The sequence below is a fragment of the Symphalangus syndactylus genome, chromosome 11 (genome assembly GCF_028878055.3).
Source record: "Symphalangus syndactylus isolate Jambi chromosome 11, NHGRI_mSymSyn1-v2.1_pri, whole genome shotgun sequence".
Taxonomy (NCBI): Eukaryota; Metazoa; Chordata; class Mammalia; order Primates; family Hylobatidae; genus Symphalangus; species Symphalangus syndactylus.
In genome coordinates this window covers 60,651,278-60,670,696 of record NC_072433.2, presented here as the reverse complement: position 1 = coordinate 60,670,696, position 19,419 = coordinate 60,651,278, and the positions used below count along the sequence as shown (strand labels likewise).

The 19,419-nt window shown below is 42.5% G+C and overlaps 1 protein-coding gene across 2 annotated transcripts in view; it reads left to right on the top strand.

Moving 5' to 3' along the window:
* SCNN1G (sodium channel epithelial 1 subunit gamma) overlaps positions 1-19,419 on the top strand; it is a 72,280-nt gene that overhangs the window by 9,904 nt on the left and 42,957 nt on the right. The window contains exon 2 of one of the 2 annotated variants that reach the window (XM_063612079.1): positions 14,273-14,360. The exons of the other annotated variant lie outside the window; for it this stretch is intronic. The gene's annotated coding sequence lies outside the window, so the exon portion shown is untranslated. The remainder of the gene's footprint in view (positions 1-14,272; positions 14,361-19,419) is intronic. 2 annotated transcript variants of the gene reach the window in all.

Here is a 19,419-nt window from a genome sequence, read left to right as displayed (position 1 = left end):
CTTTGTTTATAATAGTTGTACCTCATCTTTTTTTTCTCTTGTCTAATTGCCCTTCCAGAATTTTGTCTGTAATAGTAAGGAGAGTAGGAAAGCCTGCATTGTTTCTGCCTTTAATAGCATTTCATCCAGTGCTTTACCATTAAGCATGCTTGCTTTTGGTTTGAGACATATATTATTTACTGCATTAAAGTGGCATCCATTTATTCCTACTTAAGGAAGGGTTATTATCGGAAATGGTCTTGAATTTTATCAAATGCCTTCTGGGCATCAACAGAGATGAGCCTTTGCATTTTTCTCCTTTGACCTATATACCTATTGTAAGTTCTTAGTTGCAAACAACATAAATTACTTTTGCTAAATTAAGCAGAGAAGGAGATCTTTAGAAGGATATCGACAGCTCACATAACTGTTAGAAAAGCATCAGAATCAGACTTAGGAAACCAAGGAAGACAGTACATAGCCAGGACTCTGCTCCAGAAAATGCCGCTTAAGATGTCACTGTTGGCGCCATCAGTGAAGCTGGCACCACCTTCAGACAGTGGTAGCCGCACCACTTGCCTCTTAGTTCTGCTGTAGCCACTATGTAACCTTAAATAACTTCCAAATGTCTCTGAACTTTTGCTTTCCTATCTGATATAGTTTAGATATTTTTCCCTCTCCAAATCTTATGTTGAAATGTGATCCCTGGCGGGGTGCAGTGGCAGACACCTGTAATCCCAACACTTTGGAAGCCAAAGGCGGGAAGATTGCTCGAGCCCAGGAATTCAAGACCAGCCTGGGCAACACAGAGGGACCCCATCTGTACAAAAAAATAAAAAAATTAGCCAGACATGGTGGTGCACACCTGTAGTCCCAGCTACTTGGGAGGCTGAGGTGGGAGAATCACCTGAGCTCAGGTAGTCAAGGCTGCAGTGAACCGTGATCATGCTGCTGCACTCCAGCCTGGGTGACAGAACAAGACCCTGTCTCAAAAAAGAAAAGAATAGAATAGAAGAGTCGAGAAGGGAAGGGAAGACGGGAAGGGAAAGGAAGCGAAGGGAAGGGGAGGGGAGGGGAGGGAAAAGAGAAGGGAAGGGGAGGGAAGGGAAGGGAAGGGAAGGGAAGGGAGAAGGGAAGGGAAGGGAAGGGGAGGGGAGGGGAGGGAAGGAGAGGGGAGGGGAGGGGAGAGGAGGGGAGGGGAGGGGAGAGGAGGGGAGGGGAGGGGAGAGGAGGGGAGGGAAGGGAAGGGAAGAAAGAAAAGAAAAGAGTCCAGGAAAGGGAAAAAAGGAGAGGAGAGCAGAGGGGAGGGGAGGGGAGGGGAGGAGAGGGTCCCTGATGTTGAAGGCAGGTCCTAGTGGGAGGTGTTTGAGTCATGGGAGCAGATCCCTCATGAATGGCTTGGTGCAGTCCTCGAAGTAATGAGTGAGTTCTCACTCTGTTGGTTCACAGGAGATCCAATTGTTAAAAAGAGCCTGGCACCTCCTCCCTTCCTTCTTGCTCACTTTGTCGCCGTGTGACACAGCTGAGTCCCTTTCACCTTCTGCCATAAGTGGAAGCATCAGACTGGCACGGTGCTTCTTGTACAGCCTGCAGAACCATGAGCCAAAAGAAACTCTTTTCTTTGTAAATTACCTGGTTTTGGGTATTCCTTTATAACAATGCAAAATGGACCAATATAATACCTTCAGCATACTGAGCTCAAAATGGAAGCCTCCATTTGGTTGGGCTAGGTCCTAGGCCTGGTCACTAGCAGCTGGAAAGTAGGGAAGGAACCATCATCTTCCTCCAGCTTCCATAGTGGGAGACAAAGCTGGGGACAGGCTGGACGCAATGGCTCAGGCCTATAATCCCAGCACTTTGGGAGGCAGAGGCAGGAGGATCCACTTGAGGCCGAGAGTTACAGGTTGCAGTGAGCTATGACTGCGCGGCTGCACTCCAGCCTAGTCGACAGAGCAAGATCCTGTCTCAAAAAAAAAAAAAGATTTTGGGGGTGTCACAGTGAAAATACAAAGTATTTTCCATGTTAGGGGAAGACAACAGAAAATAAGCAAACACACAAATACTATGTGTAATATAATTTCAGCTACTGTTAATTGCTTGGAAGAAAAACAAAACCAAGAAAAGAGACAGGAAGTGGTGGACAGAGAGTATGTTATGTAGAATGTTGAAGATAGCCTCTCAGAGGAAGGATATTTGAGCAGGGAAGTGAATGAGGTGTGGCAAAAAGCACCTTTGGAAATCTGGGGACCATCCAGACAGAGGCAAGAGGAAATGCAAAAGGCCCAAGTTGGAAATAAGTCTGGCCTGTTCCAAGAAGAACAAGCAGATCAGAGTAGCTGCCATGAACTGAGCAAAGCAGGAAATGGCCAAAGATGAGGTGGAGGAGACAGGCAAAGGATCAGAAAATGAAAGACCTCGTTCCAGGAGTTTGAGACCACCCTGGGCAACATGGTAAAACCCCCATTTCTAAATTTTTTTTTTTTTTGAGACAGGGTCTCGCTCTTTCACCCAGGCTGGAGTGCAGTGGCACAATCACGGCTCACTGCAGCCTTGACCTCCCAGGCTTATGCAATCCTCCCACCTTAGCTTCCTGAGTAGCTGGAACTACAGGTGCACATCACCACACCCTGCTAATTTTTTGTATTCTTTTGTAGAGACAGGATTTTGCCATGGTGCCAGGCTGGTCTCGAACTCCTGAGCTCAAGTGATCCTCAGCTTCCCAAAGTGCTGGGATTACAGGCATGAGCCACCATGCCTGGCAGGCAAAAACAAAACAAAACAAAAGAAGAAAAAGAGATTTGAAAAAATTAGTCAGGTGTGGCGGCTAATTAAAAAGAAAATACAACTATAGTCCCAACTACGTGGGAGGCTGAGGCAGGAAGACTTCTTGAGCCCAAGAATTTGAGGCTTCAGTGAGCTATGATCTCACTGCACTCCAGCCTGCAGACAAAGCAAGAAATAAAAAATAAATAGGCGGGCACAGTGGCTCACACCTGTAATCCCAGCACTTTGGGAGGCCAACGTAGGCAGATCGCAAGGTCAGGAGTTCCAGACCAGCCTGGCCAACATGGTGAAACCCCATCTTTACTAAAAATACAAAAATTAGCCTGGTGTGGTGGCGGGTACCTGTAATCCCAGCTACTCGGGAGGCTGTGCCCGGCTGTGGGCTATTATCTTTAACAGTGAAATATTAAAAGGTTGTGCTTGTGAGGTGGGGCTTTTCAACTCAGAGGACCAAATGTCAGAAGGAAGCCAGCCATTTGTGTCAGATCCTCAAATGCCACCGCATGCAGACCTTTTCAGAGCCTTGTCTATTTCTCCTGAAAAGAACGCCCAATTTCCTGCTGTCACCTACACCAGTCTGGGACCAAAAGGCAGAAATAGATTAGGTAGGGGCTGATGTCTTAATCTTTAGGTTGCAATTTTCTGTTGGCTCCCCAGTTTTCAGAATTATTTTTCTTTCCAGCCCTTTACTAGGTAAAGGACTTGCTTGCTGAACTTGGAGCCTTGCTTCTCCGAACTTGTAGCCTCTCTAGTTTAATGTCTTTGTTGACTGCACTTCATGCTGGAGGGCGGGGGCTAGAAGTGTAATTGCCTGGATGTGTGTGATAAGTGAGGTTCCCTAAGGGTCTAAACATATAGACGTTCAACTAGGGTCCCTGTGTTAAGCCTTATGCTTAAGCTTACCCAGGTTTTGCTGCATCTGATGCCTCCAATTCCCGACTGTGTTAGTTAGGGCTGTGTGATGGTTAATACTGAGTGTCAACTTGATTGGATTGAAGGATGCAAAGTATTGTTCCTGGGTGTGTCTGTGAGAGTGTTGCCAAAAGAGATTAATATTTGAGTCAGTGGACTGGAAGAGGCAGACCCACTCTCAATCTGGGCGGGCACCATCTAGTCAGCTGCCAGTGTGGTTAGAATAAAAGCAGGCCGCAGAACATGGAAGGACTTGACTTGCTGAGTCTTCCGGCCTTCATCTTTCTCCCCTGCTGGATGCTTCCTGCCCTTGAACATCAGACTCCAAGTTTTTTGGCTTTTGGACTCTTGGACTTACACCAGTGGTTTGCCAGGGGCTCTCGGGCCTTCGTCCACAGACCGAAGGCTGCACTAATTTTTGAGGTTTGGGGACTTGGACTGGCTTCCTGGCTCCTCAGCTTGCAGATGTCCTATTGTGGGACTTCACCTTGTGATCGTGTGAGTGAATTCTTAATAAAATCCCTTTCATATACACATCTATCCTATTAGTTCTGTCCCTCTCAAAAACCCTGAAAAATGCAGCCTCCCATAACCAAAAATCACAGATCGGGTGGCTTAAACAACAGACATTTATTTTTTCACAATTTAGGAGGCTGAAAGTCTGAGATTAAGGTGTTGGCAGGGTTGATTTCTTCTGAGGCCTCTCTTCCTAGCTTGTAGATGGCCACCTTCTCATCCCCGTATCTTCACATGGTCTTCCCTCTGTGTGTCTGTGGCCCAATCTCTCTTCTTATAAGGACACCAGTCATATTGGATTATGGCTCACCCAAATTACCTCATTTAATATTCATTTCCTCTTTAAAAACTATCTCCAAGTACAATCATATTCTGAGTTACTAGAGGTTAAGACTTCAACATATACATTTTGGAGGAGGCCAGGTGCGGTGGCTCATGCCTATAACCCCAGCACTTTGGGAGGCCAAGGCGGGTGGATCACTTGAGGCCAGGAGTTCCAGACCAGCCTGGGCAACATGGCAAAACTCTGTCTCTATTAAAAATACAAAAAAATTAGCTGGGAGTGGTGGCGCGTGCCTGCAATCCTAGGTACTCAGGAGGCTGAGGCATGAGAATTGCCTGAACCTGGGAGGTGGAGCTTGCAGTGAGCCAAGATCGTGTCACTATACTCCAGCCTGGGCAGCAGAGTGAGATTCTGTCTCAAAATAAATAAATAAATAAAAATAAATGAATAAATTTTGGAGGAACACAATCCAGTCCATAACACGGACATGTTAGAGACTCTGTGAAGATGTGTGTAAGAGTTAAAGAAAGAGGAAAGAAACAGGAAAAGTGGCTCAGCAAAGACAGGTTTATTTTGGAGAATAAACCCTAGAGGGGCTTCTGGCTGATTTCTGTCAGGAGCGCTCTCTCTTACAGACTAAGAGTATTTTTCGGTTTTAGGGTGAGAGAGCTTATTACAGGCTTGGCGGGGAGAAGTTCATGGCGGGGCTGGAATGTCTCTGGTCAGAGGGGAGGTTATCTTAGGACTAACATCTCTGCGGTCAGAGGGGAGGTTATCTCGGGGCTGGCATATCTCTGGTTGAGGAGGGGTTTGGAATGTTTCTGGTCAGAGATGTCATTTGTGGTTTATGTTCATGTTGACCTTAGCCATTAGGTTGATGACCTTTAGAATTAGGCAGTTTTTGATCAAGGGGAACTTTAGAATGGCGGTGCTTGTCCAAGATGGCAATGCTCCTGCTCTGTCAACGTGCATGCTGTTGGCTTCCTCTCTGCAAGTATTTGAGAGTCACAGTTCTCAGTACTGCTAATATCTTTACCTGACTTCCAGCTTTTTGAAACCTCTTGACATCTCTCTGCTGGATTGTCTGTTATTAACCTGACAGCATTCCCTCCCTCTTCTACAGTGTTCTCTGCATCACAGAATTACATTTTCAAGAATCTCTTTCTTAGAGTTTGCCAATGAGAGGTACTTGCAAAGATTTGGAAGACAAAAGAAAAAGCTGTTCTTTGGCAGCAGTTATGAGCAGACTGGATGAATAAAACTGCAGACCTGAGGTCTCATTGGCTTCCAGGCATGCTGTTGCAAATGACCCATCTCAGGGCTGTGGGTTGCTAAGAAGACAGTAACTCAGTCCTCACAAGGCTCTTAAGCAGAGGTGAGATGAGGGAGACCTGAGTGAGAGAGGGTTGTGCAAGTGCAGGGTTGGATGTTGTTTTTACTAAAAATTTGGACGTTTTGTTGATCATGGATTTTTTTCACATTGTTTGTTTTTAAAAAATATTGCATTGAAATGTTAATTAGCTGGATTGGTTCTTTCTGCAATGCGTGCATAGATCAAAACATCACATGGTACTCCATAAACACATAATTATTCCTTGTCAATGAAAAAAAAAGTTTTGATGGGCATGGTGGCTCGAGCCTATAGTCCCAGCTACTTGGCAGGCTGAAGTGGGAGGATTGCTTGAGGCTAGGACTTGGAGACCAGCCTAGGCAACATAGCAAGACCCCTCACCTCTATAAATAAATAAATAATGCATAAAAATATATTGCATGGCTGGGTGCAATGGTTCACACCTGTAATCCTAGCACTTTGGGAGGCCAAGGCGGGTGGATCACTTGAGGTCAGGAGTTCGAGACCAGCCTGGCCAACATGGTGAAACCCTGACTGTACTAAAAATACAAACATTAGCCAGGTGTAGTGGCGGGTGTGTGTAATTCCAGCTGAGGCAGGAGAATCACTTGAATCCAAGAGGCAGAGGTTGCAGTGAGTGAAGATCATGCCACTGTACTCCAACCTGGGCAACAGAGTGAGACTCTGTCTCCAAAACAAACAAACAAACAAATATATATATATGTGTGTGTGAGTGTGTGTGTGTATGTATGTGTATATATGTGTATATATATGTGTATATATGTATAATTGCACTAAAATATTCTTTGATGCCCCCTTAAAACTTGTACCTGAGAAGACTGCCTCACTAGTCCTACTCCAGTCCCAGCCCAGCCCTTAAAAGATGTACAGAGTTTCCATGGGAGGCGGTGAGATTCACTCACTTCAGCGCTATCGTTTAAGACTGGTGGCGGTGGCTTGCCTGCCCTTCATTTCCCCAGCCTTCCAATGGTGGGTAAGCCTGAAATTCCCCATATTCAAACCTTTCCTACTTGAAATATACAAGTTGGTTTCTGCTTTTCCAATGGAGCCTTGACTTACACAATCTCTCATTGACTGGGTTCTCCTCTTCTGAGCTCTCTGTTGTGGATCTACATCTTTTTTACTCTTTTACTCTGATTTTAGTAAAATTCTGGTGTGGAGCAGAAGAAAATTGATATGTTTAACTGGCACCAGTTTTCTAAAAATTCCTCCTCTGTCCTCAAATTTCATTTCTAAAGTTTTGAATTCAAGTATACATTATCCATTGCATTATATACATGATCACTGACAGCATCTTCTAAATCTTTGGTTTTGCCCAGGTAATCTTCAGCACTCTTTACCAAGTCCCCATGAGGTCCTTTTTTTTTTTCTTTTTTCTTTTCTTTTTTTTTTTAAGACGGAGTCTCACTCTGTCGACCAGGCTGGACTGCAATGGTACGATCTCGGCTCACTGCAACCTCTGCCTCCCGGGTTCAAGCGATTCTTCTGCCTCAGCCTCCCAAGTAGCTGGGATTACAGGTGTGTGCCACTATGCCCGGCTAATTTTTTGTATTGTTAGTAGAGATGGGATTTTGCCACGTTGGCCAGGCTGATCTTGAACTCCTGAGCTCAGGCTCAGGGGATCTGCCTGCCTTGGCCTCCCAAAGTGATGAGATTACAGGTGTGAGCCACCACACCCAGACTAAAGATTTGATAGAAGAAATTTAAATTGAAAAGAAGAGTTGGAAAATAAACTTGCAGAAATCTCCTAAAAAGTAGAATAGAACAAAAAAACAGATGCAAAGAAAAGAGAAAATCATAATAAAACTAGATAATTCATTGAACATTAAAAATCACCTGACAGGAGTTATACAAGAAGAACAGTAATCTCCATCAGAAAATAATAGAAGAAAATGTCCAGAACTGAAGAACATGAGTGTCCAGATTAAAAGCATCCAGCGCAATGTATTTTTAAAAGACCCACACCAAAGCATGAATTATTTTGATGCTAAAGTAATGGCAAAACCGCAATTCCTTTTGCACTAACCTAATAGGAAATTTTAGAAACACCAAAAACAGATATATCTTTGAAATGTCTATAATGAAAAAGCACAGGCCACAGAGTTACATTAAAAAGTAACATTGGGAGGCTGAGGTGGGTGGATCACTTGAGGCCAGGAGTTTGAGAACAACCTGGCCAAAATGGTGAAACCCTGTCTTTACTAAAATAAACAAAAAATCAGCCAGGCATGGTGGCGCGCCTGTAGTCCTAGCTGCTTAGGAAGCTGAAGCATGAAAATCGCTTGAACCCAGAAGACGGAGGTTGCAGTGAGCCAAGATGGCGCCACTGCACTCTAACTCAGAGTAAGACTGTCTCAAAATAAATAAATAAGTAAGTAAATAAATTAATAAATAAATAAATGTGACAATCAGAAAAAAAGACCATCAGAATGTCCTCAGACTTCCAAAAGCAACACAAGAAGCAAAACACAATGAAATAATGCTTTCAAAATAAGGAAGAATTATTATTTCCAATATCCAAACTATCAATCAAGTGTGAGGATGGAATAAAGGCATTTTCATGCATTGCCTCAAAAAATGTACTTCTTATGACTTCTTTGTCAGGAAGTTATTGGAAAATATGATCAACCAAAATGAGAGATTAAGCCATAAAGATCGGCAGGAGAGCCAGGATACAGAAAACATAACACAGAGAGAGGCCAGAGAAAATTCCAGAATGCTTACAGAATCACCAGTTCAGACAGAGTAAACTTATAGGAGGCCCTAGGAGAGATATGTCCAGGGAGGGAAAAAAAAAAAAGAGAAACTTGATGTGCCTGATTACATGAAAAAAATATTTTTAGCAGAATTTTGCAATTCTGTTGGAGAGCTTAGAAAGAATTAGAGACAGCAGCCAGGCACAGTGGCTTATGCCTGTAATCCCAGCACTTTGGGAGGCCGAGATGGGCAGATCACCTGAGATCGAGAGTTCAAGACCAGCCTGACCAACATGGAGAAACCCCGTCTCTACTAAAAATACAAAATTAGTCGGACGTGGTGGCACATGCCTGTAATCCCAGCTACTTGGGAGGCTGAGGCAGGAGAATCGCTTGAACCTGGGAGATGGAGGTTGTGGTGAGCCAAGATCATGCCATTACACTCCAGCCTGGGCAACAGGAGCAAAACTCCATCTTGAAAAAAAAGAAAAGAAAAGAAAGAATTAGAGACAGTGACAGAGAAAACTGAGCAAACAAAAAGAAGAAGCCATAATTCCAAGGAAAATACAGAAGTTGACCAAAAAAGGAAATGTAATCATAGCACTTGACATAGAGAGTAGGGAATAATATTTGCATAATCATAATAACATAGAACATTAAATAAAAACTGTGCCTTAACCTTATTGAGAGAATGTTAGGAGTACATGGTGCCATGAAACTGCTAAATCCTTTTCCACGTTGTGGCTGACATTGCTGGTTTCCCACCTAATATCTATTCCCCTCTTATGATTCACCAATAGAATGCTGATTTTGTTTGGAGCAGCAATGTACCTAATTTTAAAATCCCATTTTCATCCAGACACAGTGGCTCACACCTGTAATTCCAGTGGTCTGGGAACCCAAGACGGGAAGATGACTGGAGGCCAGGAATTCAGGACCTGCCTAGGCAACATAGTGAGATGAGACCGTCTCTATTAAAAAAAAAAGAAAGCTGGGTGCGGTGGCACATGCCTGTAGTCCCAGCTACTCAGGAGGCTGAGGCAAGAGGATCACTTGAACCCCAGAGTTTGAGGCTGCAGTGAGCCAATCACTCAAACCCAGTGATTGCACTACTGCACTCCAGCCTGAATAACAGAGTGAGACCTTGTCTAAAAATTAAATTTAATTAAATTAAAAATTTAAAAATCCCAGTTTGCCTTCTAATGACTGAAATAGAATAGAAATCTATAGTGACTTCTGAGAAAGTTTTTCTTTCTTGATCTCAGTGCTCTCCTTTCCACCTTGTCACTTGCTGCTTCTTCCTCTTGGGAAAGGGTATTCCAGGCATGGGGATGCAGTAGCCATTTTGTGACCCTGATGATGAAAACCACATGCTAAGGATGGAGAAGCTACAGAAAACAAGAGGCTGATTCTTGACAACATCCTTGGACAGCTACACTAACTCCAATGTATTAGTAACACACAAGTAGAAAAATCAAATTAAAGACCAGGTGTGATAACTCACACCTGAAATTCCAATAATTTGGGAGTCCAGAGAGGGAGGATTGCTTGAGGCCAGGAGTTTGAGACAAGCTTGGGCAACATAGTGAGACTCCTATCTTAACAAAAGAAAATTAAAAATTAGTGAGGCATGGTGGCTGGTGCCTGTAATCCCAGCTATTTGAGAGGCTGAGATGGGAGGATCACCTGAGCCAAGAAATTCAATCATGCAACGAGCCATGATTGTGCCACCACACTCCAGCATGGATGACAGGGCAAGATCCCATCTCTAAAAAAAAGAAAAAGAAAATGAAATGGAAAACACAATCATTTGTAACAATAGCAAAACTCATCAAATACCTAGAAATAAATCTGACAAGAAACATGTAAGACTCCTGCACTGAAAACTACAAAACATTGCTGATGGAAATTAAGAAGCACTAAATAAATGGAAAGATATACCATGTTCATGGTTAGATGACTCAATATTGTAAAACTGTCAGTTCTCACAAAATTGATCTGTAGATTCAGCACATTCTCTATCAAAATAGCAGCAAGCTTATTTTTTATGTGTGGAATTTGACAAGCTAATTCTAAGCTTTATGAGGACATGCAAGATACCTAGAATAGCCAAAATAATCTTGAAGAATGAGAACTTACACTACCAGAGATCAAAACTTTATATTAAAAAACTTATCTTCATTACTTTGTTGATCCCTACTCTTTATTATTTTCTTCATTCCAACTTATTTGGGTTTAATTTACTGTTCTTGTTCTAGCTTGAGATAGAAGCTTAGATCACTGGTTTTCAATTTTTTAAAATTTAACTTTTTATTTTGAAATAATTATAAGAAGTTATAAAATTAGTACATAGAGTTTCTTTTCTTGGTGTGTTTTTGTTTTGTTTTGTTTGTTTGTTTGAGAAAGGGTCTCACTCTGTCACCCAGGCTGGAGTGCAGTGGCCCAGTCTTGGCTCACTGCAGCCTCAGCCTCTCTAGCTCAAGCAATCCTCTTGCCTCAGACAACTGAGTTGGTGGAACTACAGATGCACACCACCATGCCTGGCTAGCTTTTGTATTGTTTTGTAGAGATGGATCGCCCTGTGTTGCCCAGGCTGGTCTCAAACTCCTAGGCTCAAACAATTCACCCACTTTGGCCTCCCAAACTGCTGAGATTACAGGTACGAGCCACTGTGCCTGGCCCTCATAGAGTTTCTTGAGCCCTTCACTCAGCTTCTACTTATGGTGACATCTTACATAACTAAAGCAAAATGTCAAAACTAAGAAATTGACATTAGTACACAATTGTTGACTAGACTACAGATTTTATTTCACCAGTTTTAACATGCATTCATTTATGTGTGGGGTGAGGAGGGGTGTCTGTGCAATCCAAACTCATGTACAGATTCATGTAACCATACTACAGTCAAGATACAGAACTGGTCTATCATCATAAAGGAACTCCCTCCTGCTGCCCCTCTATATTTCCATCCATATGCTTTTACCCCAGTCCCTGTCCCTTAGCAACCACCAATCTGCTCTCCATCTCTATAGTTTTGTCAGTTTAAGAATGTTATGTAAAGGGAGACATGTGGTACACAACCTCTTAATGTTGACATTTTTTCACTAAGCACAATGCCCTTGAGGTTCATCCAAGCCATTGCATGATCAATATTTCATTCTTTTTTATTGATGAGTAGTATTCTCTTGTATGATTGCATGAGAGTTTGTTTAATCGTTCACCCACTGAAGGACATTTCTTTTATTCCCAATTTGTGTCTATTAAAATAAAGCTGTTATGAACCTTGATGTACAGGTATTTAGCATGCACTCATTTATGTATGTGTTAAATAGACAGGTATTTGTCTGAACATAAGTTTCTATTTTTCTGGGGAAAATGCCTGAGAATGCAGTTGCTAGGTTTTTTGGTAAGTGTATGTTCAGTTTTACAAGAAACTCCCAAACTATTTTCCAGAGTGGCTGTGCCATATGACGTTCCCACCAATCTCTCAATATATGAGAGATGTTGTTTCCCTGCATCCTTGCCAGGAAATATTCTTTTAAAATATATCCATTAAGGCCAAGTGTGATGGCTAACGCTTGTAATCCCCCCACTTTGGGAGGCCAAGGCAGGAGGATCACCTGAGGTCAGGAGTTCGAGACCAGCCTGGCCAACATGGTGAAACCCCATCTCTACTAAAAATACAAAATTAGCCGGGCACAGTGGCTCATGCCTGTAATCCCAGCACTTTGGGAGGCCGAGGTGGGCAGATCACGATCACGAGGTCAGGAGTTCGAGACCAGCCTGACCAACATGGTGAAACCCCGTCTCTACTAAAAATAGAAAAATTAGCCGGGTGTGGTGGCACACGCCTGTAATCTCAGCTCCTCAGGAGACTGAGGCAGGAGAATCACTTGAACCCAGGAGGTGGAGGTTGTAGTGAGCAGAGGTCGCACCACTGCACTCCAGCCTGGGTAACAAAGTGAGACTCCGTCTCAAAAAAAAACAAAAAACAAACAAACAAAAAAACAAAATTAGCCAGATGTGGTGGCACATGCCTGTCATTCCAGCTACTTGGGAGGCTGAGGCAGGAGAATCGCTTGAACCCAGGAGACAGGTTCCAGAGAGCCGAGATCGTGCCATTGCACTCCAGCCTGGGCAACAAGAGTGAAACTCCATCTAAAAAATAAATAAATAAATAAACAAACAAACAAACAAAAAATATGCATTAGAGTTATAAATTTCCACCTGAGCCGACTTAGTTGTTTAAGTCACGATTAATCTGGGCTCCTAACACTCAGAGCTGACTGTAATCTTAATTGATTGCACCCTGTCCAACCCCAGAGGGTCACCAATAACGTCATGATCTAGTGTTTTAGAAAATAAAATTTGAAGGCTTCTCTTAAATATCTTGAATTAAGTTGAGGGGGGAAACCTGATTAGCGTGGTCTGGAGAAAACCTGGAATCTCTTCAAAGATGCTCTTTTCACTTTAAACTTTAAACTTTTTTTGCATAATTATATCATATTTTCATGAAAACTTGCCATCTAAATGGGATAAGGAAAAATATCTATAGACCAAGAAGTATTGGAAACACTGTGAGGCTGGTTAAAAAGAATAAGACACCCCTTTATGGATTTACAGGGAAAGATTACCATAATTTATAGTTAAGTGAAAAAAAATTACAGAAAAATATAAGCCCACTTAGGTCGTATATGTAGTTTTCTATATTTATATAACAATTTTTAAGCCTAAAAGAATATATGAAATTGTTAACAATGAGGTGAAATTTTTTTGTCTGGGGTTAGTGATTATTGAGCAAAATTTTAATATTTAAATATTGCTTACTATATTATTAAACAAAATTTAAGTACATTTCAAAGTATTTAAAAACGGACAGTCCTTAAACCATTAATACCTGTTCAAATAGCAAAATTCCCTCCTGCTAATTTAAATTGATTATTTACCAAAAGATGCTTAAAAACATTGTAACAGATCAATCAATCATCGGGTTAGCTATTGATCGGACCATGGAGCAACAGATTATCTCCATCTGTAAATGAATAAAAAACCTAGAAATACACATATTATGTCATTGATACTACCAAATAGCATATTTTATACATTATACATATTTATATTACACGTATTACCATATATGTTATTCTACTTCTTACTTTCTAAACTTTTTATTATGAAGTTTTTTAAGCATACGAAAAAGCTGGCTGGGTGTGCTGGCTTATGTCTGTAATCCCAGCACTTTGGGAGGCCAAGGCAGGCAACTGCTTGATCCCAGGAGTCCCAGAGCAGCCTGGGCAACATGGAGAAAACTTCCCTCTACAAAATATACAAAAATTAACTAAGCATGATGGCATGCACCTGTAGTCCCAGCTACTCAGGAGGCTGAGGCAGGAGGATCACTTGAGCCTGGGAGGCAGAGGTTGTAGTGAGTTGTGATCATGCCACTGCACTCCAGACTGGGCAACAGAGCGGGACTCTGTCTCCATAAAAAAAAATTTAAAAAGGAAGGAAGGGAGGGAGGGAGAGAGGAAGAGAGAGAGAGAGAGAGAGAGAGAGAGAAAGTGAGAAAGGCAGGCAGGCAGGCAGGCAGGCGGGCGGGCGGGCGGGCAGGCTCGTATGTTGAACATCCATTATTCTTTTTTTACCCAATACAAACAGACAAAATCTCTGCTCTCATAGAACTTAAATTTAGTGAATGTTAGCTTACAGTTTACCTTTTTTTTCCTCCAGAGCCTAAACTGTCTAGCCCATGTTTTCAACCTGAGTGCTGGCTCTCTTCCTGCTAGAAAAGCTCCAAGTTCAATTGGATTCTATTAAGGTTTGGTCTAGCAATTACCCACCTTTATCAATGTTTTTCAGTTTTTCTGTTTTTGGTTTTGTTTTGTTTTGTTTGATTTTTGTTTCTGAGATACGGTGGCACTCTGTTGCCCAGGCTGGAGTGCAGTGGTGCAATCACAGCTCATTGCAATCTTCATCTCTCAGCCTCCCAAAGTGCTAGAACAACAGTACCCAGCCTATCAGTGTTCTTAAATGCAAAGAATCTGCATATCCAGGACCCAGTAAAAATGAAATAAAATGAAGGAGCAGAGCCCCTTCTTCAAAAATTTCTAAAAATTTCAAGACAGTAAAGCATCAAAGCAAGCCCAAGTTCCTCCTAAGCATGGGGCCTTGGACAACTGCACAAGTCACACACCCATGAAGCTGGTCCTGTGCCTATCATTCATAACCAAGTTCCAGCCCACATAGAATATACAAATTGTAATATAACTGTCTCTGACTGGCCCATTCAACCCTCCAGCCTGCATTTCCGTTGTCTGAGGCAACCTCTTTCTCAAGCAGTCTTCTGGAGACAGAGGAGACGACCGTAACCCAAATCAGAACTGGTTCTATTATTTTACTCACTTGTTCACTCACAAAATATGTGTTGAGCTCCCATTGTGTGCCAGGCAGTGTTCTTCACATTGAGGATAGAGCAGTGAACAAAAGGTAGAAATGCCTGCTCTGGAGGAGCCTGCATTCTAATGCAGAAAGACAGACAACGAACAAGTAATAGATACAGTGTGTCAGAAGGAAATTGATGCTATGCAGAAAGATAAACATCACATTTTCTCCCTTATTTGTGGAACCTAAAAATTAGAACAATTGATCTCATGGACATAGAGAGTAGAAGGATGGTTACCAGAGACTGGGAAGGGTGGTGGGGTGGGATGGTTAATGGGTACAAAAAATTAGAAAGAATGAACAAGATCTATTATTTGATTGCACAACAGGGTGGCTAAAGTCAAGAATAACTTTTTTTTTGGACAGGGTCTCACTCTTGCCCAGGCTGGAGTGCAATGTCACAATCTCGGCTCACTGCAACCTCTGTCTCTCAGGCACAAGTGATCCTCCTGCCTCAGCCTCCTAAGTAGGTGGGACGACTGGTGTGTGTCACCACACCTGGCTAATTTTTGTATTTTTAGTAGAGATGGGGTTTTGCCATGTTACCCAGGCTGGTCTTGTACTCCTGAGCTCAAGCAATCCACCCACCTCAGCCTCCCAAAATGCTAGGATTACAGGCATGAGCCACTGCACCTGGCCTAAAGTCAATAATAATTTAACTGTACATTTTAAAATAAAGAGTGTCATTGGATTGTTTGTAACTCAAATGATAAACGCTTGAAGGGATGGATACTCCATTATCCATGATGTGCTTATCCCAGGTTTCATGCCTGTATCAAAACATCTCATGTACCCCATAAATATATGCACATACTATGTACCAACAAAAATTAAAAATTACATAAAAATAAAGAAACCTATATCATAGATGTAAATTATTAGAAATATATGTATATACTTAAAAGAAAAAAAAATCTAAACAGAGAAAATTGGCACTATGGAGAAAATAAAGCTGGAAAGGGAAACAAAAGAAAATGTACATGGGGTTGAAATTTTAAATAGCATGATCATGAATAAATAGCAATGGTCCCTTGCTGGGAGAGTGACTCTTGAGCAAAGATCTGAGGGAGGTGAAATAGGGAGCCAGGCAAAAATCAGGAGGGAGAGCATTCCAGTCAGAGCAGAGCCAACTCCAAAGGCTTTCAGAAAGGAACATGCCTGGATGAGTTGGCAAAACAGCAAGGAGGCCAGAGTGCTAGAGGGGAATAAACACAGGGTGAATAGTAAGATGTGAGGTTTGAGTGGTACCGAGATAGGAACAGCACTGGATGATCACAGGAGGATGGAAAAACCGAAACAACAGCTCAAACAAGAACTAGGCAAAGAAACCACAGGATAACCGAAAACACAAAAGAAGGGGGAGAAAATGGCCAAAACCCCGGTCAGGATGACGTGTCCATGACTCTTCTAGGCAAACACATAGGCAGTAATTGGGGTCCCTGAAATTCTCTCCTTTTGCAGAATACCTACTGATTATTCCAACCCCTAATTGAAGAGACACCCATAGAATTAGAAACCCAAACTCCATCGTGTGAGATTCGTTCTCCCAAGCATGCCCGCCCTTCTCTCTTAAGTGTGTGTTCCCGCTTTGCAATAAAAGCTTCTTGCTTCATTCTGACTCATCCCTGAATTTTTTCTCCTGACAGTGTAAAGAATCTGGCCAGTGGCTAGGACTGAGGCCTCACCGGCATCGGGAGACCTTCCTGAGCTTTCTGGAAACATTACTAAATCGTGTAATGCTCCAGGACAGACCATATGACAGGCCACAAAACAAGCCCAACCAAGTACATTTGAAAGACTGAAATCATGCAGTACCAGAGGTCTCTAATGGGATGCTCATCTCCCATGAAATGCCATTCACAATGTTGGAATGAATACAGTAAGAAGGATGAAGGAGTGAAAGGGACATTGTCCAGCCAGCCTATTCAGTCTGTATGGATGAGAGATATCATGGTCAGATTACCTTTAGAACCGGACATGCACAATTTTTTTCTTTTTTTTTTTTGAGATAGAGTCTAGCTCTGTCACCCAGGCTGGAGTGCAGTGGCACCATCTCGGCTCATAGCAACTTCTGCCTCCTGGGTTCAAGCGATTCTCCTGCCTCAGCCTCCCAAGTAGCTGGGACTACAGGCACTCACCACCACGCCAGGTTAATTTTTGTAGTTTTAGTAGAGGTGGGGTTTCACCATATTGGTCAAGCTGGTCTCGAACTCCTGACCTCAGGTGATCTGCCTGTCTCAGCCTCCCAAAGTGCTGGGATTACTGGCATGAGCCACCGCGCCCGGCCAATTCTTGCTGTTATGGATAGCTATGTTCTATAAAGTTGCCACAAACACTGACTTAGTGAATACTGAACCATGCTTTCTTCTTCTTCTTCTTTTTGGCAGGTTTCAAAAACTTGCTTTATTCCAATGTGAAATGAAGACGTGATGGTTTAAAAACAAGAAAAGTTATTGATCAACTGTGAGGATGCTTTGCTTGCTAGCTCACGCCCACCACCTTTGAAACAAGAAGTCTGGACAGACCACACCCATAAGCAGTTCTCCGCAAAGACCCAGGCAGACGCCCCAGCCCCCTCCAGCTCACAAGGCAGCCATCTACTCCCCCATCAGAGCTCCAACAGTAGGCACAGAGAAGCAGCAAGGGCAGCGGGGAGGGGAAGCAGTGGGGCCTGTGGGGGCCCTCACCACCCACAGAGCTAGTCTCTGTAGAAGGTGCTGTGTGGCAAGGACCAGGAAGGGAACTGCACTACAGAGAGCTGACATCACTTCTGCATCTTTAACTTTCCCCAGGATCCAAGATTCAGCCCTGCTTCCCCCAGCCCTGCCCCAGCCCCACTGTGCATTAGGCAGCTCAGGTTAAAATGGTGAGAAAGTCAACCATTGCTTCGAGACAAAATACAGAGTTAGGTCTCCGAGAGCCTCTGGTCACAACATTTTCATCAACTGATCAATATGTAACTTTGCTTTATGTATGTTTCTGTTTAAAGTCACCTTATTTAATATGTAGTTGATGCAATAACGTTGACATCATGGCCAACAGCACTATAATTCATGCCTTAATAAAGCCTATCTAACACATGCCTTTCTCAGTAAGGTACATACAGCCTTCTTGTGCTTAGGAATACTAGATAGCACTTCGCACTACACTCGGGGGCCGTTGTACTCTGAGCACAATTGAGTGGAATTGTAAATCAGTGACAGAAAGAAATTTGGGAAATTCACAAATATGCGACAATTAAGACACTCCAAATAAATATTGGATCAAAAAAGAAACCACCGGCCTGGCACGGTGGCTCATGCCTGTAATCCCAGCACTTTGGGAGGCTGAGGAGGGCAGATCATGAGGTCAGGAGTTCGAGACCAGCCTGGCCAACATGGTGAAATCCCATCTCTACTAAAAATACAAAAAATTAGTAGAGCGTGGTGGTGGGAGCCTGTAATCCCAGCTACTCGGGAGGCTGAGGCAGAATTGCTTGAACCCGGGAGGTGAAGTTGCAGTAAACAGAGATTGAGTCATTGCACTCCAGCCTGGGTGACAGTGCAAGACTCCGTCTCAAAAAAATAATAATAAAAAAAAACCAACAGAGAAATTAGAAAATATTTTGAGGTGAGTAAAAATGACACAACATATAAAAATTATAGGATGTAGCTTAAGCAGTTATTAGGGGGAAATTTTGAGCTGTGAACACCTACATTAAAAAAGAAGAAAGATCTCAAATCAATAACCTAACTCTACACTCTCAGACTCAAGAAAAGGGAGAATGAATGAAATCATGTAGGGCCTTATGGACCATTGTAAGGACATCAGCTTCCACAACCTCTGAGTATCTTTTGTATTCTGAGACTTGGAGAAAAATCCAAAAGATAAAGAACCAACCCACGGGCTTAAAGAAAACTAAAAAAGACCCCATCAATTCTCATTATTCATGGATTTCATATTTCACTAGAATTTATTTGTAACCCTAAAATCAATACTTGCAATGCCTTTAGGGACATGTGCCAAGCAGCAGAAAATTTTAGTCACCCACTGTGCTTTTTCCCAGCTGAGGTCAAATAAGGCAACACTCTACCCTCTTGTCTCAGCTCTTATACTGTAAACACATGTTCTTTTTTGCAGTCTATTTAGTGCCACAATTTTCACATTTTTGTTTTGTTGGTGAATTTGCTCCCTAGCGCTGAAGTTCTATCTAATATTCCTAAGCGCAGGAAGGCTGTATGTGCCTTACTGAAAAAATATATGTGTTAGATAAGCTTTATTCAGGCATGAGTTATATAGTGCTGTTGGCCATTTGTTCAATGTTATTGAATCAACTATATATTAAATAAGGTGACTTTAAACAAGAGCACACATAAAACAAAGTTACATATCGATCAGTTAATGAAAACGTTGTGACCAGAGGCTCTTGGGAACCGAACTCTATATTTCGTCTAGAA